Raw genomic sequence first — 14,453 nt, 5'->3', positions numbered from 1 at the left:
CCAGCGTGGGGCATCATGTGCCTGATCAAGGATGCAAGCAGAGCCATGGTCCCAGATAAGTACAGGATCTGGACCATTCCAAACGCCTGTAAGGGGGTCTCGCCACATGGCCAAAGGGCGACTAGCATCTGTTGAGGGGTGCCAATATGGTCAGCCGCTGATTGACCTTCACCATCCAGGGTGAAGAAGTTACGGACAAAGAGAGCATGGCTCAGGTGGTCTCGGGGGGAGACAAAGGAAAGCTCGGACATCTTTAATTGAGAGAGCCATGTTTTTAAGGTCTGGTGGGTTCATTCTACAATGCCCTGACCTTGAGGGTTATAAGGAATACCAACAGTGTGAGAGATCTCAAATTGTTGGAGGAACCGTTTAAGTCCTCCACTTGTGTAGGCCAGGCCATTGTCCATTTTTACGTGTTTTGGGACACCCAAAGTAGAAAAGCAGACCAGGAGGTGAGCAATAACATCCTTGACGGCCTCACCAGTTTGAGGGGAGGTGAAAATAAAACCACTGAATGTATCAACAGAAACATGGAGATATTTTTGTCTACCAAAGTCAGGAACATGTGTAACATCCATTTGCCAGATCATTTTGCCATCTAGTTTAAGGGTAAGTGTGGATCGAGAGTGAGAAATAGGCTGAAGCCAATAAGCCTCTGATGAGCCAATCTGAGCAGCTCCTCAGGGCTAGGCAGACTGAATGGGGTTATCAGAGGAAAGCACAGAGAATGTAACCAGGCAGGCAAGGCAGGTGCCACAGGAGATGGCAACAAGACCCTAGAGTGCCAAGGCCAAAACATTAATCTCTCCTGTATAGTCATTATCAATAATTCCTGGGGTAGATCTGGACACCTTTTAAGGTGGATGAGGCACAGCCAAGGATAAGGGCATGGGTGTCTTGGGCCAGGGTGCCCCAAGTCCCAGTAGGAATGACCTGGGGACCCTGTAATGGATCTAGTATTGTGTCAGTGGCAGTACAGAGGTCCAGTCCTGCACTGCCTGGAGTTGCCCGTTGGAGGGAGCATACAGTTGTTGACTGGCGTGCGAGGCCCCACGGGGCACTCCCCTGAGCAGAGGGGCCCGGGGCTGGCCCTGAAGAAAGTTTCCAGACAGGCGGGGAGGGAGTGGGCAACCATGAGCATCAGTTTTAGATTTACATTCCCTCACCCAATGAAAACCATGGCCACATCTAGGACATGGCGTAGTTGGTAGTGGCCCAGTGGTGATGCCGAGTTGGGGTACCCTGGCTGTGCTGCACCAATAGCCAGACTGATGGCATTGGGCAGAGCCAACTCCCGCACAAAGGCAGACTCAGAAACCAAGCCTCGCTCTGGTTTTCAAGCAATGCAAGGGTAAAAAGAGCCATGGGGAAAGAAGCAGCAAGGTCACTTCACCACCAACCAGACACTGTGCTGTTTTAATGGAGCACTCTGCCTGGCTCGGGCAGGCTTGGCTCTTTCTGCCCAGGGGAAGGAGCCATGGAGAGGCCCCGCCATGTGCTCTCATTCCTCCACCCTCCCAGCTCCCTCCCTCTTCCGCCTTTCACTGCACACAGCACACATAGACATACACATATACACAAACAAACAAACATCCCGCACACTGCACAACTCACACCCTGCCAGAGCTGCTTCTTCTTCTTCTTCTTCTTCTTCTTCTTCTCTCTCTCTCTCTCTCTCTCTCTCTCTCTCTCTCTTTCTCAGCATTTTTCATTAATTGTCCCTTCTTGGGGAAAACAGTTACAACAATCCTCTAAGTGACTAAAGAATTTTATTAAGTCCTTTTTTTACGAACCCTTATGCCTTGTGTCTGGAGGGCATTTTTAACGCCCTTTACAAACAAGTCCTGAGAAGTTCCCTGTCCCATGGTGAAGTCTATAGCTCAGACTCACCTCATCCTTCCTGCTTTCCCCTGGATCACCAGGACGCCGAGTCAGGTGGTCTCAACAGGTGATCACTTTAAATTTCCACCAGACATCTGGACTTTCCTGGAGAAGGACGTTCAACTCCCGATAAGGTGAGCATCGAGCCCCACATTGGGCCCAGATGCCCCGGCCAGCGGGGTTTCAATGAGGGCGACCCACCTGTTGGAGAGAATGAAAGGACAGGGTGACACAAGAGACAGCAGCAAGACAGTATTCTGATCAAGCCACCAAACTTTATTTCTCTCCACATGGCATATATAGCATAAGAGGGAAAGGGGCAGGAAGGAGGGAAAGGGAAAAGGGGCATGTAGAACATGGAAGGGGTGCAAGACTTGTGAGGCAGATAGTGCAACTGCGAGATGTCGGCTAAGGTCACTGGTCAGGGGCAGTTTATTCTTTTGCTAGGCTACCTGACCCTGGAATGCTCTTTAACTTCAGTTGTCATGGCACCTGACTGTGGGATGTTCTCTTATCATTGGAGGCCTCTGGTTACTGCTCTGGGAAGGGGCTTATGAGTTGTTCTTTGGTCTAGCTAGTACTTTCAATGATTCATGTTTGGTTCCTGACATCTTGGTCCCTAACAATTGTGATTACACAAAAAGGCACTGTGGGAATTTTAGTTCAGATGACATAGAGAACGGCATTGTGGGAAATGTAATTCTGGTGACACAGAGAATGGCACTGTGAGTGATGTAATGCTGATGATGCAGAGACAGGAACTGTAGGAAAATTTAGTAGTGAAGATGTTTATAATGGAACTGTGGGCATTGTATTTCTGATCGTGTAGAGAAAGGCATTATTGAAAATATAGTTGCAAAGATGTTGTGAATGGCACTGTGGGAAATGCAGTTCTGACAACAAAAACAAAGGCAGTGTGTGAAATATAGTGCTGTGAGTTATAGAAAGACACTGTGGTAAATGTAGTTCTGATGTCATAGAAAGGAACTGTGAAAAATGCAGTTCTGATGATGTAAATAAAATAATTTTGGGAAATGTAGTTCTGTTGAAGCAGAGAAAGGCTCTGTGGAAAATGCAATTCTGATGACATAGAGAAGGGTATGGTAAGAAATGTTGATCTGAGGAGGCAGAGAATGGCATTGGGCAAAATGTAGTTCTGTCACATACTGAAATACACTATGGGAAATGTAGTGGTGATGATGTAGAAAAAACAACTGTGGGTAATGGAGTTCTAATGCCATGAAGAAAGGAACAGTGGTAAATGAAGTTCTGATGACACAGAGAAAGGCACTGTAGGAAATGTAGTGCAGAGGACATAGAAAAAGGAAAAGAGGGAAATGTGATTCTGATGACATGAACAAAGGCAAAGTGGGTAATGTTGTTCTCATGACAAAGAGAAAGGGACTGTGGAAAGTGTAGTTATGATGACAAGGAGAACAGTAATGTGGATAAAGTAGCTCTTGTGAAAAAGAGAAAGGCACTGTGGGAAATGTAATTTTGAAGACACAGAGAAAGGCATTTTGGGAAATGAAGGTCTGAGGATGTAGTGAAAGTTACTGTGGGGAATGTAGTTCTGATAAAACTGAGAATGGCATTATGGGAAATGTTGTTTGGAGGACATAAAGAAGGGCACTGTGGGAAATGTAGTTATTATGATGTAGAGAAAGCCCCATGAGAAATGGAGTGCTTAAGTCATGAATAAAGGCAAGGTGGGAAATATAGTTCTCATGACATAGAAAATGGGACAGTTGGAAATGTAGTTCTGATGACCTAGCACTAGGCATGTTGGGAAATGTCAATTTGCTGACAAAGTGAATGGCACTGTGGGAAAGGTTTTTCTTTCACATTGTGAAAGGCACTGTGGGAAATGTAGCTCTGATGACACAGAGAAAGGCTCTGTGGAAAATGTAGTTCTGCTGATATGGAGAAAGAAACTGCGGAAAATAGAGTTATCATGACACAGAGAAAGGCATTGAGGGAAGTGTAGTTTTTATGTCACAGAGAAAGACACTGTGAGAAAAGTAATTCTGATGACACAGAGAAAGGCACTGTGGGAAATGTAGTTCTGATGATGTATAAAAAGTCACTGTGTGAAATGTAGTTCTGATGTCATACAGAAAGGCACTGTGGGTAATGTAATTCTGATAATGAAGAGAAAGGCACTGTTGGAAATGTAGTTCTGATGATGTAAATACAGAAATTTTGTGAAATGTAGTTCTGATAAGGCAGAGAAAGGCACTGTGGGAAAAGAGATCTGATGAAGCAGAGAAAGGCACTGTGGGAAATGTAGTTGTGATGATATAGAGAAAGGCATGGTAAGAAATGTTGACTTGACGAAGCAAAGAATGGCTCTGGGCAAAATGTAGTTCTATCACACTGAAAGGCACTGAGGTAAATATAGTGGTGATGACGTAGAGAAAGCAACTGTGGGTAATATAGTTCTAATGCCATGAAGAAAGGAACTGTGGTAAATGAAGTTCTGATGATGCAGATAAAGGCACTGTGGGAAATGTAGTTCAGATGACACTGAGAAATGCACTCTATGTAATGTGTTTCTGTGACAAAAAGAAAGGCATTGTGGGAAATGTAGTTCTGTTGCAGTAGATAAAGGAACTGTGAGAAATGTAGTTGTGATGACACCCTGAAAGTCAATGTGGAAATATAGTATTGATGACATAGATATAGGCAAGATAGTCAATGTAGTTCTGAAGTCATAGAGAATGTCACTGTGGGAAATGAAGTTCTGATGACACCAAGAAAGGCCAGTGTGGGAAATACACTTTTGATTACTAAATAAAGACATTATGGGAATTATCATTTTGATTAAACAGAGAAAGGCACTGTGGGAATTGTCTTTATGATGACACAGAAAAAGGAACTTTGGGTAATGTGGTTCTGATGTAGTGGAGAAAGTTACTGTGGGAAATGTAATCCGATATCAGAGAAAGGAAGTGTGGAAAATGTAGATATAATGACATGGAGGAAGGCACTGTGGGAAATGTAGTTCCGGTGATGTAGAGAAAGGAACTGTGATAAATGTAGTTCTGAAGATGTGCACATAGATACTGTGGAAAATATAGTTCTGGTGTCACAGATAAAGTACTTTGGGTAATGTAGTTGTAATGTTATAGCAAAAGGGACTTTGGGAAATGTAGTTGTTATGATGTACCCAAAGGAACTGTGGGATATGTAGTACACGTGAGACTGAGAGAGGCACTGTGGGAAACATAGTGTTTATGCTGTAGATAAAGGCAAGATGGCAATGTAGTTCTCATGTCATAGAGACAGTCTCTGTGAGAAATGAAGTTCAGATGTCACCAAGGAAGTCTCTGTGGGAAATGTAGTTCTGATGACACAGAGAAAGGCACTGTGGGAAATGTATTTCTGTGACACAGTAAAGGCACTGTGGGAAATATAGTTCTGATGACACAGAGAAAGAAACTGTGGGAAATGTAGTTCAGATGTCATACAGAAAGGCACTATGAGAAATGTAGTTATGAGGTCACAGTGAACGACACTGTGGAAAGATATGCTCTGATGATATGGAGAAAGCCCCTGTAACATGGGGTTTGATGAACCAGAGAAATACTTTGGGAAATAGAGTTCTGGTGGAATACAGAATAGATTTGTTGGAAATATAGTTCTGATGATATACACATAGGAACTGTGGAAAATGTAGTTCAGATGACACCAAGAAAGGCACTGTTGATAATGTTGATTTGATTAAAAAGAGAATGGCATGTGGTTCTGATGAGATGGAGGAAGGCACTGTGGGAAATGTAGTTCTTGTGTTAAAGAGAAAGGAACTGTGAAAAATTTAGATCTGATGTCATAGAAAAAGGAACTGTGGGAAATGTAGACCTGATGACACAGTGAAAGGTACTGTGGGAAATGTAATTATGAAGTCAATGAGAAAGGCACTATGGATACTGAATTTCCAAGACATAGAGAAAGGAAATGTAGGAAATGTAGTTCTGTTCACACAGAGAAAAGAACTGTGGGAAATGTAATTCAGATGACAATGAGAAGGATAGGGTGGGTGATGTATTTCTGTGAAATAGAGAAAAGTACTGTGGGAAATATAGTTCTGATGGTGTAGAGAAAACAATTGTGGGAAATGTAGTTATGATGATGTAAATACAGGCAGTTGGGTAAATGCAGTTCTTATGAAATAGCGAGAGGTTGTGTGTGAAATGTATTTCTGTGACATAGAGAAATGCACTGTGGAAAATGTAGTTATGATGACACAGAAAAAGGAACTTGTTGTAATGTAGTTCTGATGAAATGCAGGAAAGCACTGTTGAAAATGTAGTTCTGATGTCATAGGGACAAGCACTGTAGGAAATGAAGTTCAGATGACAAAAAGGAAGGCAGTGTATGAAAAGTCATTCCAAGGAAACAGAGAAAGGAACTGTGAGAAATGTAGTTCTGATGATGTAAATACAGGAATTGAGGTAAATGTAGTTCTGATGGCATAGAGAAAGGAAGTGTGGGAAATGTAGTTCTGTGTCATAGAGAAAGAAAGGAAGGAAGTGTAATTGTGATGATACAGACAATGGCACTGTGGGAAATGTAGTACTAATGATGTAGAGAAAGCAGCTATGAACAAAGTGGTTCTCATGATATAGACATAGGAACTGCAGGCGATCTAGTTCAGATGACACCAAGCAAGAAACTGTAGGTAATGTAGAACTGATAAAACAGAGAAAGGCACTGTGGGAAATGAAGTTATGATGTCATAGAGGAAGGAAGTGTGGGAACTGTAGTTCTGATGACAGAGAGAAAGAAACTGTGGGGTTTAGTTCTTGTGTCACTGTGAAAAACACTGTGAGAAATGTAGTTCTTATGACATAGAGAAAGGAACTGTGGGAAATGCGGTTCTGATGTCATAGAGAAAGGAACTGTGGGAAATGTAGTTGTGATGATGTAAATGAAATAAGTGTGGAAAAGGTATTTCAGATGACTCAGAGAAAGGCACTGTGGGAAATGTAGTGCTGATGACTTAGAGAAAAGCACTGTGGATATGTAGTTATGCAGACATAGAGCAAAGCAATGTGGGAAATATAACTATGATGACATAGAGAAAAGACCTGAGGGAAATATAGAAAAATGTCACATAAAAAGACACTGTTGGAAATGTAGTTCTGTGACATAGAGAAAGGCACTGTGGGTAATGCAGTTGTGTGACAAGGAGAAATGCATTGTTGGAAAGGTAGTTCTGATGATGTAGATAAAGGCAAGATGGGCAACGCACTTCAGATATCATAGATACAGGCCACTCTGGGAGATGTATTTCAGATGTCACCAAGCAAGGCACTGTTGGAAATGATGAACTGATGATGCAGATAGAGGCAAGATGGGCAATGCACTTCTGATGTCACAGGGAAAGGGACCATAGGAAGTGTCATTCTGATGATGTAGAGAAAAGAAAAGTGGGAGATGTAGTTCTGATAAAAAAGAGAAAGTAAATGTGGGAAATCTAGTTCTGATGATGTAAATAAAGGAATTTTCAGATATGTAGTTCTGATGATGTAGAGAAAGGAACCATGGGTAATATTGATCTAATGACTTAGAGACATGCATTATACAAAATTTGGTTTTGATTAGGTTGAGAAAGGCACCGTGGGAAATGTAGTTCTGATGAGATGAAGAAATGCACTGTGGGAAATATAGATCTGGTGTCATAAAATAAGAAACTATGGAAAATGAAGTTCTGATGATGTAGAGGAAAGAACTGTGGGAAATGTAATTATGATGACATAGAGAAAGGAAATGTAATAAGTGAAGTTCTGATGAAGTACACATAAGAATTGTGGAAATTGTAGTTCAGATGACACAAAGAGAGCTATGGTTGGTAATGTTGAACTGATAAAACAAAGAAAGGCACTGTGGGAAATGTTGTTCTGATGATGTAAATAATGAACTTTTGGATGGGTAGTTCTGATGATGCAGAGAAAGGAACTGTGGGAAAAACAATCTGATCAAGCAGAGAAATGCATTGTTGGAAATGTAGTTATGATGATGTAGGGAATGAACTGTGGTAAATGAACTTCTAATGATGTAGAGACAGGCAGTATAGGAAATGTAGTTCTGATGTAGTAGAGAAAGGCACTGTGGGAAGTATAGTTAAGATGATCTATAAATAGTCACAGTTGATAATGTTGTTGTGAAGATGTGAAGAAAAGCACTGTGGTAATGTAGTTCTGAAAAAATAGAGATAGGCACTGTGCGTAATGTAGATCTGAAGACTCATTGAAAGGCACTGTGGGAAAAGTAGTTCAGATCACTCAGTGAAAGACACTTTGGAAAAATATGCTCTGATGATGTAGAGAAAGGCCCTGTAAGATGTGGTGTTGATGAACCAGTGAACAGGACTGTGGGAAATGTCGTTCTGGTGACACAGAGATAGGCACTTTTGGAAATGTAGCTATTATGACATAGAGAAAGTCACTGTGAGAAATGGAGTTCTCATCACATGAATAAAGGCTAGGTGGGAAATTTAGTTCTCTTGACATAGAGAATGGGACTTAGGAAATGTAGATCTGATCACCTAGCTCATGGCATGGTGTGAAATGTTGAATTGATGAAGAAGAGAAAGGCATAGTGGGAAAGATTGTTCTGTCACATAGTGAAAGGCATTGTGGGAAATGAAGTTCTGATGTCATAGAAAAAGACACTGTGGGAAATGTCTTTCTGGACATAGAGAAAGGCACTGTGGTAAATGTAGTTCATATGAGACAGGGAAAGGAAATTTGAGTAAGGAAGTTCTGAAGAGATGGAGAAAGGCACTGTGAGTAATGTAGTTCTGATATCATAGAGAAAGGAACAGTGGGAAATGTAGTTCTGATGAAGTAAGTAAAGAAACTGTGTGAAATGTAGCTCTGGTGGCGCAGAGAAAGGCAATGTGGGAAATATATCTGATGAAGCAGAGAAAGGCACTGTGAGAAATGTAGTTCAGATTACACAGTGAAAGACACTGTGGGAAAAGATGTTCTGATGATGTAGAGAAAGGCCCTGTAAGAAAAGTGGTTCTGTTGACCCATAGAAACGCTCTGTGGGAAATGCATTTCCGATGACATAGAAATAGGTACTGTGTGAATTGTAGTTCTGTTACTTAGTGAAAGGAAATTAGGGAAATGTCATTCTGATATCATAGAAAGGAACTGTGGTAAATGTAGTTCTGAATGTAAATAAAGGATCTGTGAGAAATGTGAAGATGTAGTGAAAGCCAATCTGTGTAATGTAGTTATGACTACAAAGACAAAAGCAAGGTGGGAAATGTCGTTCTGATGAAACAGAGAAAGGCAATGTGGGAAATGTAGTTTTGATGGCATTGACAAAGTCACTTTGGGTAATTTAGTTCTGATGACGAAGAGAATGGATCTTTGGGTAATGTAGTTCGGATGTCATAGAGAAAGGGACAGTGGGAAATGTAGTTCTGATGGCATACACATAGAAATTTTAAGAAAGGTACTTCAGATGACACCAAGAATGGCAATGTGGGAAATGTTGTACTGATGATGTAGAGAATGTTTATGTTGAGTTCTTTGATCCACTTGGACTTATGTTTTGTGCACGCTGACAGATATGGATCTATTTGCAGCCTTCTACACATTGACATCCAGTTATGCCAGCACCATTTGTTGAAGATGCTTTCTTCTTTCCATTGTACATTTTTGGCTTCTTTGTCAAAAATTATATGTTCATAGGTGTGTGGGTTAATGTCAGGGTCTTTAATTCGATTCCATTGGTCCACATGTCAGTTTTTGTTGTTGTTGTTGTTGTTTTCTTTTTTTTGTCAGTGCAGACATAGCACAACACACCCTTTATTAGTCACAGTGGTGGATGGTACATTTTATTCTTCAGATTCTCCAGGCTTATGGATGTCATCAATCTTCCAATCAAGGTTTCTATGGCATGCTGGTGCTGCATATCTTTTGGGCCCTTATGCAAACTGTCAATTCCAAGGGAAGGGTGGACTCCTTCACTTATTTGGCTCCAACTTCAGTCATGGTCTGGATGGGATTCATGCCACTGTTTTCTGAAAGGGCCATGGTGATGACCTCCAAGGCATCTGCAGAAGTTCTCATGGCATACTGCTCCAAAGTCGGACACTTATCTGCTTCTTTACTGACTGCCAGAGCGCGGGCTCTTTCAGCAGCCCCTCCTCCATATACAACTCGATTGTCTCTGATGAGGTTCCGGATGACATACAAGGTATAGTGGAAGGATCGTTTTGCTTCTTCAGTGATCATCTTGTTTCTTCCTCTGATGAAAATGGTCACAGCTCTAGAGTTCTTACACTGCTCAATTACCAGCATTTTGTCTTTTGTAGTGCCAAACGAGATCTCACGCACCACACCAGCAAAGCCCAGCTTCTCAGGGTTAAGCTCTGAGAACCTGGGGACGATCTGCCCTCCTGTTTCAATGGCGATCAGCTCAATCTCAGGTACTCCTACCCAGCGAACTACAGGGAGGGCATTCTGAAAAAGTAAATGTTTGGCTTCGTCATCAAAGCCTCACTGGCAAATAGCCAGGTTAGCACCAGTTTCTTTAATCTGCTCAATCATCTCTTTGAACTTCTCCTTTTCGTATTTCTTGCAGGGCTTTGTAGTCCTCCACAGTGGTCACATCCAGCTTGTACTTTGTCTTTGGTTTAGGTGGCTCAAATGGACATGTGAGAATTGCAATCTTAGTATTCTCCACTTTTTTTGGCATCTGCGGGTGACTGAAGACCTTATCAACGATCACACCCTTTATAAGTTCCGTGTCCTCCAGCCTCCCACCCACTTTGCCTTCCACTTTGATGAGCTCAAAGTTGACATCTCTTCACTCCGTGTCTGCCACAGAGAGGACAGCATTCACAGCAATTTCAGCCATTTGTCGAAGACAGCTGTTCACCACTTAGGAGCCCGGCGTGGTTTTTGCAGTCTGAATTAGGGGTTCAGCGTTGTTTATGTCAACAAGCACATGACCACTGATCTTGTCCAGATGATCTATAGTAATTTGGGCAGCCTGTTCATAGCCGTCGGCAATTCTGATTGGGTGGATGCCTCGGTCCAGCAGCTGCTCAGCTTCTTCCAACAAAACACCAGCCAGGACAACCACTCCTGTGGTTCCATCTCCAATTTCATCATCCTGGGATTTGTTCAGTTCGACCATAAGCTTGGCAATCTGATGGTGAACATCCATCATGTGGTGGCACCATCATTTGTTACAGTTACATTGCCATCCTTATCTACCGTCATCCAGCCCATTTGGTCCCAGTGACGTTCTCATTGTGTTTGCTACTGCCTTTGCAGTCATGATGTGGGACTTGAGGGCCTAAAGCCCCATGAGACAGACTTGCGGTCTTGATCCTTGATGATGGGGAAGGGGTGCCCATACTCATCAAAGGCGAGGGTCCCAATGGACGCCATGGTGGGCAAAGGAGAACAGGTGCTTTCTAACCCACATGTCGATTTTTATGCCAGTACCAAGCTGTTTTTATTACAGAGGCTCTATAGTAGAGCTTGAGGTCGGGGATCATGATGCCTCCAGAGGTTATTTTATTGTACAGGATTCTTTTGGCTATCCTGGGTTTTTTGTTTTTCCATATGAAGTTGAGTATTATTCTTTCCAGATCTGTGAAGGATTGTGTTGGTAATTTGATGGGAATTGCATTGAATCTGTAGATTGCTTTTGCTAAGATCATCATTTTTACTATGTTAATCCTGCCTATCCATGAGCATGGGAGATCTTTCCATTTTCTCACATCTTCTTCAATTTCTTTTTTTCAGGGACTTAAAGTTCTTGTCATATAGGTCCTTCACATGCTTAGTTAGCGTAACCCCAATGTATTTTATATCATTTGTGGCTATTGTAAATGGCGATGTATCACTGATTTCCTTCTCAGCCTGACTGTCTACTGTATATAGGAGGGCTACTGATTTTTTTGAGTTGATCTTGTATCCTGCAATGTTGCTGAAGGATTTTATTAGCTGTATCAGTTCCTTGGTTGAATTTTGGGGTCACTCATGTATACTAGCATGACATCTGCAAATAGGGAAAGCTTGACTTCTTCCTTTCCAATTTGTATCCCCTTAATCTCCTTATGTTGTCTTGTAGCTCTGGCTAGAACTTCAAGTACTATATTGAATAAGTATGGGGAGAGGGGACAGTCTTGCCTTGTTCCTGATTTTAGTGGTATTGTTTTGAGTTTCTCTCCATTTAATTTGATGTTGGCTGTTGGCTTGCTGTAGATTGCCTTTATTATGTTTAGGTATGTTCCCTGTATTCCTGATTGCTCCAAGACTTTTATCATGAAGGGGTGTTGGATTTTGTCACATGCCTTTTCTGCATCTAGTGAGATGATCATGTGGTTTTTTTCTTTGAGTTTATTTTTATGGTGAATTACATTGACAGACTTTCATATGTTGAACCACCCTTGCATCCCTGGGATGAAGCCCACTTAATCATGATGGATATTTGTTTTGATGTGTTCTTGGAGTCTGTTTGCCAGAATTTTATTGAGTATTTTTGCATCAATGTTCACGAGGGAGATCGGTCTGTGGTTCACTTTCTTTGTTGCATCCTTGTTTGGTTTAGGAATCAGGGTAATTGTAGCCTCATAGAAGGAGTTTGGTAATATACTTTCTGCTTCTATTGTGTGGAACAATTTAAAGAGTATTGGTATAAAGAATTCTTTGAAGATCTGGTAGAATTCTGCAGCGAAACCATCAGGTCCAGGGCTTTTTTTGGTTGGGAGACTTTTAATGACTGATTCTATTTCCTTAGGGGTTATTGGACTATTTAAATGGTTTATCTGGTCTTGATTTAACTTAGGGATGTGGTACCTATCCAGAAAATTATGCTTTTAGATTTTCCAGTTTTGTGGAGTAGAGGTTTTTGAAGTATGACCTGATGATTCTCTGGGTTTCCTCATTGTCTGTTGTTATTTCCCCCTTTTCATTTCTGATTTTGTTAATTTGGATGCTCTCTCTCTGTCTTTTGGTTAGTTTGGATAAGGGCTTGTCCATCTTGTTGATCTTCTCAAAGAACCAACTCTTTGTTTCCTTAATCCTTTGTATTGTTCTCTTTATTTCTATTTTGTTGATTTCAGCTCTCAATTTGATAATTTTTTGGCATCTGTTCCTCCTGGGAGACTTTGCTTCTTCCTGTTCTAGGGCTTTGAGGTGTGCTGTCAAGTTACTAGCATGAGATTTCTCCAGCTTCTTAATTTGGGCATTCAGTGCTATGAATTTCCCTCTTGGCACTGCTTTCATAGTATCCCATAAGTTTGGGTATGTGGTGTATTCATTTTCATTGATCTCTAGGAAGTCTTTACTTTCTTTCTTTATTTTGTCCTTAACCCATTGGTGATTCAGTTGAGCTTTATTCAGTTTCCATGAGATTATAGGATTTCTGTAGTTTTTTCTGTTGTTGAAATCTAACTTTAAACCATGGTGGTGTGATAGAACACAGGAGGTTATTCCAATTGGTTTGTATCTGTTGAGATTTGCTTTGAGTCCAAGTATGTGGTCAATTATAGGGAAGGTTCCATGGGGTGCTGAGAATAATATATATTCTTTTTTGTTTGGGTAGAATGTTCTGTAGATATCGATTAAGTCCATTTGAGCCATAACATACGTTAAGTCCATTATGTCTCTGTTCAGTTTCAATTTGGCAGATGTGTCCAGAGGTGAAAGTGGGGTGTTGAAGTCTCCCACTATTAATGTGTGGGGTTTTGTATGTGATTTAAGCTTTATTAACATTTCTTTTACATATGTAGGTGCCCTTGTGTTTGGGACATAAATGTTCAGAATTGAGACTTCATCTTGGTGGATCTTTCCTGTGATGAGCATGTAATGTCCTTTATCATCTCTTTGGACTGATTTTAGTTTGAAGTCTCTTTTGCTGGATATTAGGATGGCTACACCAGCTTGCTTCTTAAGACCATTTGATTGGAAAGTCTTTTCCCAGCCTTTTATTCTTAGGAGGTGTCTGTCTTTGAATTTGAGGTGTGTTTCTTGTATGAAGCAGAAAGATGGGTCCGGTTTTCATATCCATTCTGTTAGTCTGTGTCTTTTTATAGCTGAATTATGTCCATTGATATTAAGGGATATTAATGACCAGTGTTTTTTTGTTCTTGTTGTTATTTTTATTTTTTGGTGGTAGTGTGTGTGTACATCTCTTCTTTGGGGTTTACTGCTGTGGTGTTATCAATTGCCTGTGTTTTCATGGGTGTACCTGCCTTCCTTAGGTTGGAATTTTCCTTCTAGTTGTTTCTGTAGGGCTGGGTTTGTGGATAAGTATTGTTTAAATCTGGTTTTTGTCTTAGAAGGTCTTGTTCACTCCATCTATGATGATTGAAAGTTTTGCTGGGTATATTAGTCTAGGCTGGCATCCATGATCTCTTAGTACCTGCATTATATCGGTCCAGGTCCTTCTGGCTTTCAAAGTCTCCATTGAGAAATTGGGTGATATTCTGAAGGGTTTACCTTTATAAGTCAATTTCCTGTGCTGACCTTAATATTCTTTCTTTGTTCTGTATGTTTAATTGTTTAATTATTATGTGTCAAGGGGACTTTTTG

At 41.1% G+C, this 14,453-nt stretch overlaps 1 pseudogene; it reads right to left on the bottom strand.

The window, feature by feature from the left end:
- Positions 1 to 63: 63 nt before the first annotated feature.
- On the bottom strand, positions 64 to 11,300 carry LOC118575526 (annotated as a pseudogene).
- Between the last annotated feature and the right edge of the window lie 3,153 nt (positions 11,301 to 14,453).

The sequence above is a fragment of the Onychomys torridus genome, unplaced genomic scaffold (genome assembly GCF_903995425.1).
Source record: "Onychomys torridus unplaced genomic scaffold, mOncTor1.1, whole genome shotgun sequence".
Classification (NCBI taxonomy): Eukaryota; Metazoa; Chordata; class Mammalia; order Rodentia; family Cricetidae; genus Onychomys; species Onychomys torridus.
This window is presented reverse-complemented; position numbering and strand designations above follow the sequence as displayed.